Below are 14,042 nucleotides of genomic sequence, written 5' to 3'. Positions count from 1 at the left end.
CCACCGCCACCACCGCCTCCACCACCTCCACCACTGCCACCACAACCTCCACCACCACCACATCACCTCCACCGCCACCGCCCCCACACCACTTCCACCACCACCACCGCCACCGCCACCGCCACCACCACCACCACCACTGCCACCACTTGGGATAATAAGCCACTTGGGAAATAGCTTTTCAATAAGCCACTTGGAAAATGCTGATGATAACAGTATTAAATGTCTTGGAATTTAAGCACTTGAAACTTGGTGGGGAGGCAATGATAGAATACTAACACCTCTTAAAGTTTCTTAACTGAGTAGGCAAACTGTGACAATGTATGCTATGATACAAGCAGGAAAAAGAAGCTGATATGAAGGAAAATGCAAAGCTTAAAGTTCAAAAGACTTTATTATTATTATTAGATATTGGAGAAAAATGTAATTTTGCAAAGATAATTAATCAGAATCAAACATAATTAATCAGCTCCTAGAAAATCACTCAGGAGCAGTCATGGGAAGAATCTAAAAAACCAGCAGCGAAGCAGAATGTGAAAAACTCTTTTTCAATTTATTTAAAATAAATACAATAAATAAATACAATAAATACAATTAAAGTGGGCAATTGAAGTGATAAATTTGATAAATTAATGCCTCTGTGGTTTCACACATTCTGATACCGATCGAAAATGATTCATTGAGTGATTTCAGTTGTAAATTGTGTCTAATCACGAAACAACTGAATTTTCTCTTTAACAGCAATGTATACATTATGTTTATTTACAATATAATATTTATCCTGGAAATGATATTGGATTTTGTAAAGTAATCATTAACTTTTAGAGATGTAAACTGTACTATTTACAGATGAATTGACAGGATGCTTCAGATTTGCTTCCAAATTACCCAGTGGAATGCAGAAAAGTGGATCAGCATTTAGATGGCATAGGACTGGCCAGGACCAAATAATCCTTTAAGCAGGGTGATAACCACACGAGGTTCCTTATATTATTTATCATTACTTTTGCATGTTTGAAATTTTCCATAATAAAAAGTTTTTGAAAAATACAATTAGATTCCAAGATAAGTTGAAATTGTGGTGGTATTGAGTGTTATCATTTTGAGAGGACTGGTAAAATTCAGAGATAAAATTCATCTCTCTGGTGGGCTGCACAATAAACCCCTTGAAAAAAAAAACAAAGAAATCAAACTCAGGCAGAAACTAAGGGAATTTCAACCTGCCCACCTTTATCCTGTGCTCACAGTAAGTTCTAAGATGTGGCTTCTCCCAGAAGTCTTAGTTATACAGTAGTGTGTATATATATATACACTGAGTCACATGTTTTCCTAACTCAGCTTAAGTGGTCAGACCAATTTGGGAGAAGCATTGTGTAAGAAGAAACACAGCAATTTTTAAAATACATTATTCAAAAAGAGCTTATTTCCAAGGTTTCCTGTTTTTGTCTGAAGCAATTATATACTTCAGCAGAAGCCTGGGTTCAAGGTTGGTGGGAGTCCTTATTTATCTGCACTTTGAAAAAAAAACGCTCAAAATGAAGTGTGTTTTCAGATGAAAAATTGAACAAAATTGTGCTTTCACATTTAATTTGGAAAACCTGGTAATGTAATAAAAGTTATTTCAGGCTGTATGTCAATTTTATGTCTTTTTAAATAGCCAAAAAGATTGAATTTATCTTCCCATGCCGGGAAATGTCAGTATTCAAACAAGACCTTTCTTTCAATTTAAATGAGGTTTGTTTTTGTTTGTTGTAGTTTGAGTAAAGCAGAAGTTTCAAAAGACGAAACTGTAAAAGATAAAAACCAAAAAATTGGAGAGGGACTGCATCATCAAAGGCTTTAAATGATAAATTTCCATCTATATGTAAACGAACTTTTAGTTGTACACACAAGGGTGCCCAGCCCCTTTCTAGTATACCTTTTCTCTGCAGAAGCCAAGTCAATCTCCTGAAGGAGATTTCCTGCTTTATTCTGTGAATTGGCAGTTATTAATATCCACCCCCACCTGCTGTGGGTAGGTCACGGTCATCTCTGAAGACAGCCTAGAAACAGCCTTAACACAGTGACGATGTCTCACGGGCAGGATCTGGAGCCCATGAAAACTATTCTCACCTTGAGATTTCTATTGGAAGTTGGAATAGATCTGGTCAACTTTGTACAAAATATTAATTCCCTTCCTTATTCCCCTGGAGGACAAGTATACTTCCTGATTCCACTGACTTTGAGCTTGGCCAGGTGTCTTACTTTGGATAACAAAACAGGAGCAGGCATAAGAGCAGAAGGTTTCAATGTGCTGTGTGGCCTGGCTTCTCTCCTAAAGCTCTTTGATCTGTTACAGGAAGAACATGTCGTGGGCTACTGTTGATCAACGACAATGTGGAGATCAGAATCCAATCTGAAGCCTGAAGAAAGCCTGAAGCAGAGCTGCTCCAAATGACCCATAAACCTGTGAGCGAAAAACTATAAAGGCTTGTTGCAAGCCTCTGAATTTAGCAGTGGTGCTATGGTTTAAATATTTTTTGTTCTCTCTAAGGATTTATGTGTTGGAAGCCCAACCTCAACACCATCATGTTGTGAGGTGGGGCCCTTGGGGAGCTGTTTAGGTCAGAGAGCTCCACCCTCATGAATGGATTAATTCCACCATGAAAAGGGCTTGTGGGAATGGGCTGCCTCTCTCTTCTGCTCTTCAGCCCTGTGAGAACATAGCAAGGGATCATCTTAAAACCAGAGACCAAACCTGCAGGCGCCTTGATCTTGGATATCCCAGCCTTCAGAACTGTGAAAAAGAAATTTTTGTTTTTTATAAATTACCCAGTCTCCAGTAATTGGCAGCACAGAACAGACTAAAACAGGTGGTTTGTTATGCAGCGTTCCTCCCATAATAGCTGACTAACAGAAAACATCTGCGCACACAGGAACGGAAACATGAGGGCAGATGCATTTCTTAGAAAGAATGCATAAAGCCATGACTCAACCTGTTTATGGCTTGTGGCTTATGGACTGTGGTGGAGTAAATGTGTTCTCCCCACCAAATTCATCTGTTGAAATCCTAGCTCCCTAGATGATGGGATGAGGTGGTGGGGTCTTCAAGAGGGAATTAGGTCATGAGAGAGGAACTCTCCTGGATGGGATTAGTGTCCTTATTAGAGAGAGAGCTCCCTCCATCCCTCCTGCATGTAAGGACCTAACATGATGGCCATAGATGGCCATCTATGAACCAGGATGCAGGCTTTCACCAGACACCAACTCTGCTGGTACCTTGATCTCAGACTCCTTGGCCTCCAGAACTGTAATAAATAAATGTTTGCTGTTTAGACAGCCAAAATGGATGAACACATGGACCTTATTGAAAATCTAAAAAATGTCTTGATCAGATTCTTCCCAAAATAGCTTCCTTGCATGCACCTGCCTCTTTTCAGGTCTCCATACCAACTGAGCCCATCTGATTGGCAGAATCTAAAATACGTCTGGAATTCAACACACAAGGGAGTTTAGGATATGTAGCTTTTTAGCTTTCCAGCCCCTGAAACTCAGGAGGAGGTTATGATCAACTTGAGTGAACCAAACTATTTTTTCTAGCAAACTGCCATGTAAGTAGACAAGGAGGAGGTTAGGGAGGAGAATGAAAAGATGAAGCTGGAGAGAATTAGGAGAAACTGATGTCATATGACAATAAATGATATGAGGAAGAAGCAAATGGTTAATTATTGAAAATAAGTGAGGCAGAGAAACACTATGTAAGAATGTAAAGTACTCCTGAATTGGGCAATAACAATGTCCCTCAACACCAAAACGAGCTATGTCACTGGTAGAAAGATGAGAAGGAAGAGACAATGACTCCTAGAATACTCTTTCCAGAGCTTGGTTGAGAAAGGAAGGGGAAGGATCTGGTTACCATCCATGAGACCTTGTGTGATAGCGAATCACTCCTCAGTAAGGGATTGACTGGCTCTGCTGTGGATGGACTAGAAAAGTTTCAGTCTCTCTCCTTTTTGTCATTAAAAGAAATCCTCTCCTTGCTTTCTAAGCTAATGGGTCTTCTTCTTGGGTCTTGCAAATCATCTTGTGAGTGAACAAAAGTGACTCTCAGATTTTCTTTGCATCTTGTTGTTGTGGAATTATCCTTGCCCACAGCATAGGAACGTTCCCTGAAGCAGCTGTCTCTGTGCTCCGCTTTTCTTCTTGCCTCATGCAGCCTGTATCCCATTATCCCAGGCCAGGCTGTGTCTCTTACTCATCTTATGATACTCACAGTCCTCAACCCCCACAGTTCTCTAAGTCAAACCATACTTGGCTTCATGACTTTGGTAGATCCTGCCAATAATCTTCCAATATCCATCTTCACTTTTTTTTTTTTTTTGTAAAAGAATCCCTGAGTTTTACATTAGTCCACATAGAGACTAATTTCTTGTCTTCTTAAGCAGCTAGATGTGATTGTGTCTGAAACAAAGGGACTCACTTGTGCCTTAGCTGATGGCTGGCTGGAGAAATCTTGGGAGCCATATATTGAATTAAGTATGATGAAGTTGTCCTACTGACCCAGGCCACTTATTCTGGACTGTTAATGGGAGGGAGATAAATTTGGATTTTAGGTAAGCCATAGTGTTGTTTTCTTTTTTACTTGAAGGGGATCAAGATATGCTACCCCAAAATATGCAACATTAACATAAGGTTTATTTTGACCTGAAAACAACTGAAAATCAACAGATATAGGAAGAGCTCTCTACCCCGCTTTTATCTGTCTAGAGGTTGGGCATAAATTTCCCTTTGTTACGGTGTCTCTCTATATCCTGTACCAGAGAGAGGAGAGCAACTTGTATCACCAGAAATGAAGAGTTGGCACTAAGATAAATCTGCATAACAGACTTTAGGAAAAGAATATTTATCTTCCATTAGTTTCCCCAATATATTTCCTAGTTACTTCCCCATGATTTATCATCCTTTGAAGTTCAAACTTTTCTTTGTTACAGTTATATGTAAGCTAGAAGTCTAAGTACTTCTAGTAGTTTCACTTCTTTTCTATGAACTCCTATGCATATAAATATTAGTAAAAATCACACACTTTTTCTCCCATTAATCTATCTTTCGTTAGTTTAATTCACAGGTGCCCAATGAACCTAAGAGGACAGAGGAAAAGTTGTTTCTCCCTGAAAGACTATACAATGAATAATACAATGGTCACAAGGCACATTGCTCTCCTTGATAACAATGGTTGTGTGGTCCAGCTGCCACACAACAGCCAAGGCTGGTTTCACAATGTAATTTCAGGTACAACTTCCATAACTTGTTCTCTGCCTATTAAAAGTCTCCTCTGACTAGAACATCAAAGATGTTTCTCTTCTCTATCTCATAACATTGGGAGAATCTGGGGCAAGAATGAGCAGCACCTTGAAGGATGCTCCTGGAAACTTTGTCTTCTTGGAAACAATATACATATTTCCCATGATCTTCTGGCCTTGGAGTCAGCTAGCTTGCTACAAATTCAAGCTCTACCACTTAACAGCAAGGCTACTGAACTTTTCTGTGTCTCAGTTATAAAATGGGGTAATAATTCTGCTTGTCTACAAAAGTTACTATGACAATAGTTTTAAGTGAAATTATTATGCAAGTTTACATTATTACAATGACACAGCTAAATTATCCTGCTTTTGCAAATTTTAGGACAAAACATGACCATGTAAACCAATCCTTGAGCCTCTCCCTGGACCTTGGAAAAGTCTGTGTCATTAGCTTCATAGTAAATCCACTCTGACTACCTCACAGGGCAATTAGAGGATCACACAACATATAGACAGGGCCACTGGAACAAAGGTCACTTTGTGCTTATTACACAAGTGTGACCCCTCCAGATGGACACAGGGCTCAGGGCTTGGACAGCAGAGCAAGGGCTAGATTTTAGCCCTCTCTATTTTTCTTGGTTAGGGGCCTTTGGCATTGGAAAAACTGGAGGTTGCTGATACAGCTGGGAGTTGGTGCACTCCACCAAGGTACTTGGCCAACAGGGTGGAGGTGCGCAGGGACCACATTCAAGTCCCCCTTTTCTTGCCATGTCGTGTGTCTCAACATGCAGCTGCATATAACCTAAGAAAAGGGCATGTCTGGCTTCACATGAAGTCTCTGTCTTTCTGCTAAACCCTGTGCCTACTTTTTGCTAATGTGTGCAGAGGTGCCTTAGAACCGGTGGGTGGGCCAGTGCATTACACCAGTGTAGGCAGCAACCCTGATCCCTGGCACACAATAAGCACTTTACAAACGTCAATGTTCCTTTGTTTCCTATCCCACCCCTCATTCTTTCCTATCTATGTAATGCTTTCCTTACTTGCTCAACAACCTTGTATAACTCAAGGTCAGTAAAAAAGTTAAGTTTGCATATTTTGAAGCAATTAGAGACCTAAGTTGCTGCAGGGAATTGCCTGACCTGTGTGTCCCAGTGCTTCCAGGGGATTCCACATAAGACAACATCTTTGGGGATGTTGCCAGATTCCTTGACTATATGCATTGGTGCACCATGACAAAGATGCTTAGCTTGGCCAAACTTTAGTCAGAGTCCTGAGCCCTCTCCTAAGCCCACAGGTGTATTTCCTTATAAAATCCAGTTTTAGCAAGAACCCTGTCAAGTCAGTTTAGCAAGACCACCCCCCACCCACCCTCAATATCTGAGCAGGTTCACCATCTCCCAGGTTATTATCCTGGCCTACATCAGCAAGAGTCTTGTGAGGTTGCCTTAGACAGAATTCCCCTTACTCCTTACGTTTTCTCTTAGTAATTTTCCATCCACTGACCACCACCCTGCTTCTCCACTATAAACTTGTTTTTTTTTTTTTGTTGGGAGATGGAGTTTCACTCTTGTTGCCCAGGCTGGAGTGCAATGGCGCAATCTTGGCTCACTGCAAACTCCATCTCCTGGGTTCAAGCGATTCTCCTGCCTCAGCCTCCTGAATAGCTGAGATTGCAGGCATGCACCACCATGCCCTGCTACTTTTGAATTTTTAGTAGAGATGGGGTTTCCTCTATGTTGGACAGTCTGGTCTCGACCTCCTGATCTCAGGTGATCAGCCCACCTCAGCCTCTCAAATTGCTGGGATTACAGGTGCAAGCCACCACGCCCGGCCCTTGGCTGTACATTTCTACTTGCCCATGCTGTATTTGGAGTTGAGACCAATTTCTCTCCCACTGCAAAATCCCATTGCTGTGGTCCCTATATGTGTGGTGATGGTCCTGAATAAAGTCGTTCATACCAGGTGTTATTAAGTATCTGTGAACAATTTTTTAACTAGCAGGGAAGGAATTTTCGGTTGTACCACTCTGGAAATGCCCAGAGCTCATCTTAGGGAAAGTCAAGCCAGAGGGCTGTACCTAGCCAGTCTCAGGTGATGTGTGTGTTGCGGGTGGGGAGGGTCAGGTAGCCAAGCATCAAAGTCCTCTAAGGTTAGACTTTGTCTGCCCTGCGGTGGGAAGACTTGAAGCAAATTTCTCAAGTGCCCTGTTTTCTAAAAAGCAGCCACTAGAGGGCTCTATAGGGTGTCTCTGTCTCTGTCTCTCTCTCTCCTCTCTCTCTCTCTCTCTCTCTCTCTCTCTCTGTCTCTCTCTCTCTCTCTCTCTGTCACACACACACACACACACACACACACACACACACACACACACACACTCTGCTTTGGACCTTTTCTAGGCTAGTTGATGGGTATGAGAGCAGGGTTAGGTTAGGGAGCTGAACAGCAGAACAGCAGAGGCCTTGCTCACATCACACACATTATCACTGCTGAGTGAGTTACCTTGGGGTAAAGGAGCTTCCAAGACACACAATTTATCCATTGAAATACTCACACATCTAAAATGTTGGTAGTACAAAGGCTAATTTACACTCCCACCAACAGCATTTGAGAATTAACTGTTGATCCACATACCTCATCAACACTGGGACATGATCAATCTTGTAAAATTTTCAACATGCTAGATTGAAAATACATATTGAGCAAATTTTCGTGTCTTAATTAGCTGTCTATATTTTATCTGTTCACATCCTGTTAATATTGCTTGCCTTGGATGGACATTAAAAATGGTAGATTTTAATCCACAAAGTCTCACTGGGCAAAGGAATCACGGTTCCTGTTTAGCCCCTTCCCACCGTAATAGCAAATCACCTTGGCCTAGTCCTCATTCCCTTCCAAACAAAACGCGGTCATGTTCTTGTGCAGACAGTGTTTGTGTGGTGTGTGATAGCTCAGTGTGTCCACAGTTTGATGATTGAGGCTGTAGATTGGCAGCTCTGCCTGCTGTCTAAGACTTCGTGTAGGGCACAGCGGGCTCGCCCAGTTGCTTTCCTCAGCATAATATAGACTGTTCAGGAAGTGTTGCAACTAACAGATATGTTTCAGCCTTGGCTTCTCCTTCCCAGAGAATAAATCTAGTATGTGATTCTGACCACAGCTAATGTGTAAAACAGGGAATGTGGCTAACATCTATGCCATGAGGAAAAATAAGCACTAAACAGCTGCCCTCTGCTGATAAAAAAGCCTACTAGCATACTAGCATAACCTCAGATTCATAGTATGTCGCAGCTTATGCTTTACATGGTCTGAGGATTTCTTTTTCACTTAAAAAAAAAAAAAACAAAAACCTTGGCTTTCAGGTTATCCATAGTTATTTTCAAAAAAATATGTGATAGGGCCGGGTGCATTGCTTCTTGCCTATAATTCCAGCACTTTGGGAGGCCGAAGCGGGCGGATCATGAGGTCAAGAGATCAAGACCATCTTGGCCAACACAGTTAAACCCCGTCTCTACTAAAAATACAAAAATTATCTGGGTGTGGTGGCAGGTGTCTTTAGTTCCAGCCACTCGGCAGGCTGAAGCAGGAGAATTGCTTGAACCCTGGAGGTGGAAGTTGCAGTGAACTGATATCATGCCATTGCACTCCAGCCTGGTGACAGAGCGAGACTTTGTCTCTAAAATAAAATATAAATATATATATATGTATGTGATCAATTAAGAAAATTCAGCAATTTCTTTGAAAGGTGCAAAAAAATAAAGTAACTTATAGCCCTACTATTTAAAGATCACCACACAAGTAACATATTTTCTATTTCCTCTTAGTGTATAAGTACATATATACATGTATGATATTTTTTCCCCAAATTAGAATCGTGAGTCTACATTCTTTTCACTTATCATTAGCATTTTCCTGTCTTTAAAAACTCTTCAAAATCTGATTTTTAAAGGCTAAATTATATTCTACTATAAAGATATAACATAATTTCTTAACAAACTTCCTCCTGTGCCAGTGTGCTCTCTTATTCTGCCCACTGCGTCCTCTCCTTGGGCACATGGAATGCTTGCATTTCCCAGCCTCACTTGCAGTTCCGTTGGGGCCATGTGACTGGGATTCAGCTGATAGAGTGTGGGTGAAAATGACTGGCCCTCAGCTGAAACTCTCATGTCCCCCTCCAGCTCTCTTGTCTGATGCTATAGTGACCTTGGAGGTTCTAGTTGACATGGCTGTAATATGGAAGCAACTGAGATTCCTGAGTTACCACTTGGCAAAAAAAAGACCATCTAACTGGCATCCAACTATGTGACCTGAGTGAGAAGCAAGCCTCTGTGAGTTACTGCCCTTAGTGAAGTGATGCCTTAAGTAAACCGACCTAACAGAAGAGCTGCAAGTGGCTTCCAACTTTCCATTACTGTAAGAAAATAGCAATATTTTGGTTATTTCTAATTACGTTGCTGTCATAAATGCGAAATGTTTGGGTTTTTCCCCCATTTTAAATAAGTGGATAATTACTATTTTCATCTCTTTATTTTTATGTAAGTTTCTAGTTTTCTACAGAAAGCTTATTTATTTATTTATTTATTTTTTGAGATGGAGTTTTGCTCTTGTTGCCCAGGCTGGAGTGCAATGGCACTATCTCAGCTCACCACAACCTCCACCTCCCAGGTTCAAGCGATTCTCGTGTCGTGGACTCCCAAGTAGCTGGGATTACAAGCATGTGCCACCACGCCCAGCTAATTTTTTTTGTATTTTTAGTAGAGACGGGGTTTCACTGTGTTGGTCAGGTTGGTCTCGAACACTTGACCTCAGGTGATCCACCCAACTTGGCCTCCCAAAGTGCTGGGATTACAAGTGTGAGCCACCGTGCCCAGCCCAGGAAGCTATTCTTTAAACAAACAAATATTAAAAGAGTGTGGGCCAGGTGCAGTGGTTCATGCCTGTAATCCTAACACTTGGGGAAGCTGAGGCAGGAAGACCGCTTGGGCCCAGGAGTTCAAGACCAGCCTGGGCAACAGGGCAAAACTCTGTCTCTATTAAAAATACAAAATTTAGCTGGCCATGGTGGCACATGCCTGTAGTCCCAGCTATTCTGGGGGCTAAAGTGGGATTGCTTGGGCCTTGGGGGGTCAAGGTTGCAGTGAGCCCAGATCACACAACTCCACTTCAGTCTGGGCAACAATGTGAGACCCTGTCTAAAAACAAAAACAAAACAGGAAAAAAGAGAGAGAGTGTGTATGGAGAGAGACAAGCTGAATCGTCTGCTGAATGTGCCAGAAGTTGCCATCTGGTGATGAGCTGACCTGGAACAAGGGTTACCTCTTCCCCGTGTGTCCCAACCCACTGCCGTATGGGTTGAGGCATCTCTTCTTCAGCTCTGTGAATCTACTGTCTAAAACTGTTGCCAGGTGCTAGGAGCCAGCATTCTCAGACATTGCTGCGCAGCCTACATCTAAACTCAGGCTATTTGGCACCTAAGGTCTGTTTAGCTTACATAAAACCCATTTGTTAATAAGCTCAACCCATACATACAACACTAAATTAGTCTCTCTCTTTCTCTGTTAATTATCATTTTATTCATTTTAATTTTTAAATAATATATTTATGTAAGGAAAAATTCAAAAGATAGAAAAAGGAGAGTTAAGTCTCTCCTTTCTGTTCCTTACCCACCCAGGTACTTTCCTAGAGGAAACTAATTTTGTTTTTTAAAATATATTTTACGATATTTTATCCTTTTCTATCCTTTTTTTCTTTTAAAAAATGCACACTTTAGGAACTGTTAAACTTTTATCCATTGCCTATAGAATTCAGTGCAAAAATCATCATGTGACATCAATATCTTTCTTTATATCTGGCTCCAAACTTTCTTTATGAAGAAAGTTTTATTTCCTTCCAATAGGCACATCTCTTTCAATTTAGCAGGGCTGGGAATTGCCTCTTTGATGAAGTCTGCTTTTATTTGTTCAGATCTTTCTTCCAGCCTGGAATGTCTGCCTCACTGCCTAACAGTCAGTCAGAAATCTCTGGGTCTTCATTGCTTCCAGCAACCAATTTAGTTTCTCCCTCTCTTATACCACCTTCCTTTTGGCTCCCACAAGGCTATACTGTAGAAAATGGGTTTCCCCTCCCTCCAGTTTCCCTGCAATTCAGAAATCCATTCAGAGCTTAATCACACCAGCATTGTCCCCGGAGACATGCAGAGCCCAGTAGTACTAATGACACAGTGGGTAAAAGGATGCCTTCACCAACAAAGTATTCTAGGAAACAATATTGCTGTTCCCATGAGAAAAAGCAGCCCTTCTTGTCAGGGGGAAGATCCCCTTTCAAACATACCCTCTTGCTAAGTTCAAATAATTCTGCAGTTCTCTCTAGTGTCTCTCCTAGGTTTGTACTTTTTCTTTCTCATAACTCTTAACCCCATCTCCACTAGAGTCAAAAGTCACCACTCCTCTGAACTCCCGAAAGGCTATGGCCTGTGCTTCTCAATCAGTGCTTATCACAGATAGTGTTTATCGTAGTCCACAACCGGACGGTAAACTTCTTGAGGACAGGGACCAAGGCACAAGTTATTCTCTGGATTATATCCAAAGAACCTAGTCCAATACCTTGTATATAAGCATTTCATAAATATTCATTGATTATAAATTGAGTATAATATTCAAAAAATAATAAATGAAGCTTCTTCTCCAGCAAGGCATTCTTTGATTTCTAAAATTATTATTTTTAAAAAGTAATAATACCAATGATAAAAAGTCAATGTGCAGACAGCTCTGAAATGAAAAGCCCATGCTTCTCTTATTCCTCCCCCTCCATCTTTAGACCTTCTCCCCACGAACAGCCTGTTACCAATTTCTTGTAATCCTATCCAGAACTTTCTTATGTATATACTCCATACATATTAAGAAGTTAAATAGATGAAAAGGATATACTATATATACATTTCTGACTTTTGCTTTTCTCACTGAGTTGTGCATCTTGGACATATTTCCATAGCAGATACATGCATAATCTTCCTTCTTTTGAAAGGATGAATCATGGTTTTCAGTCTTCTATCGGCAGATTTTTAGGTTGTTACAAGTTCTTTGTTAGTACAATGTTCTTCTAATGAGCAGTTGTGTGTTTGTGTGTGTGAGCATGTGTATTATCATTTTGCAAGTATGGATGTTTGTAACCCTAAATACCCAGTCAAGTAGAATAAAAAAAGTCGGGATCGATCCAAGATGGCGGTTTAGGAACAGCTCAGGATTGCAGCTCCCAGTAAAAGCACAGAGGGTGAGTGGACGCCGCATTTTTATTGCCCACAAACTAGGAAATTCCCAGGTGGAGGAGCCCCACGGGTCGCCAGTGCGGCTGTTTCGGCCAGCGCGGCTGTGCCGGCTGGCAGGGCTGCGTTGCCCCGCGCGGCTGCTTTGTCAGCGCCCCGGGGGCAGTGGTTCTCTGTACAAAATACACCGGTCCGGGTGCCCTTTTGGCTGGCGATTGGAGCCATGGGAAGTCACCCACTCATCTGTTTAAAAAGGGGACTGAACAGGGAACCAGAATAGTAGATTCCAGGGCAAAAAAAGCACTAGGAATCTCAGTGTCTCTGTTTAAGCCAGCGCAGTGAGTCGCTGCACGGGAAAACACACAGATCCCGGCACCTCTTCAACAGGCGACTGGAACACCAACTTAAAAAAAAAAAAAAAAAGGCTCTGAGACAGGAAGCCAGGCAATTAGGCTCGGCTGTTCCCACCCCCACAAAAGAACAGCAATCAGAAACTCTCTGGATTGAGAGTTTCACAGCAAGCGCAGCTGAACCCAGGACAGTCCAGCTCTGTGGGGGAGGGGCATCCGCCATTACCGAGTCAGCCCACCAATACAGAGGTAGTCAGCCAATGCTAAGGCAGCCCACCGTTGCCAAGGCAACCCACCATTGCTGAGGCAGCCCGCCATTGCCGAGGCAACCAGCCATTACAGAGAGAGTTCGCCATAACAGAGGTGGGTCACCATTGCGGAGGCAGTTCTAACTACACCCATATAAACAGGACTGCAGGGAAGTTCACTTGGCAGCTGGGCGGAGCCCACAGCAGCTCAGCAAAGCCTCCACAGGCAGATAGTGACTAGGCTGCCTCCTTGCTGGGCAGGGCAGCTCTGAAAGAAAAAAAAAAGAAGGCAGCAGCACAACGGAAACTCATAAATAAAGCCCTAAATCCCTGGGACAGAACACCTGGGAACCAAAAGCGGTTTATGAGTTCTGCTTCAGCAGACCTAAACGTACATGCCCAGCAGCCCTGAATGAACAACGGAGCTCACAGCTCAGCATTTGAGCTCCTAAAAAGAACATGCTGTCTCCTCAAGAAGATCTCTGACCCCTGTATATCCAAAGGGCCACCTCATAAAGGAGAGATCAGACTGACACTTGGCGGGTATCTTTCTGGGACAAAGATAGCAGAAGAAGAAAACTGGTAGCAACCTTACTGTTCTGCAGCTGCTGCAGGGGATCCCCAGGCAAGCAGGGCCTGGAGTGGACCTCAGCAGACCTACAGCAGAGGGGCCAGACTGTTAGAAGGAAAACTAAGAAACAGAAATAACCTCATCATCAACAAACAGAAAGTCCACTCAGAGACCCAATCTGAAAGCCAGCAAGTACAAAGACGACAGGTGGATAAATCCATAAAGATGGGAAGAAACAAGCGCAAAAAGGATGAAAACACCCGAACCAGAACACCTCTCCTCCTACAAGGGATCACAACTCCTCACCAGCAAGGGAACAAGGTTCAATGGAGAACGAGTGTG

General features: G+C 42.3%; 1 long non-coding RNA gene across 2 annotated transcripts in view; it reads right to left on the bottom strand.

Moving 5' to 3' along the window:
- LOC116552241 overlaps window positions 1-14,042 on the bottom strand; it is a 36,796-nt gene that overhangs the window by 9,510 nt on the left and 13,244 nt on the right. Inside the window, exon 1 of one of the 2 annotated variants that reach the window (XR_004269291.1) lies at window positions 1,229-1,851. The exons of the other annotated variant lie outside the window; for it this stretch is intronic. This is a non-coding gene — a long non-coding RNA (uncharacterized LOC116552241). Of the gene's footprint in view, window positions 1-1,228; window positions 1,852-14,042 lie in introns of those variants that run through there. 2 annotated transcript variants of the gene reach the window in all.

This window comes from Sapajus apella, unplaced genomic scaffold, assembly GCF_009761245.1.
Source record: "Sapajus apella isolate SASKATOON/1434 unplaced genomic scaffold, GSC_monkey_1.0 scaffold11, whole genome shotgun sequence".
Lineage (NCBI taxonomy): Eukaryota > Metazoa > Chordata > Mammalia > Primates > Cebidae > Sapajus > Sapajus apella.
This window is presented reverse-complemented; position numbering and strand designations above follow the sequence as displayed.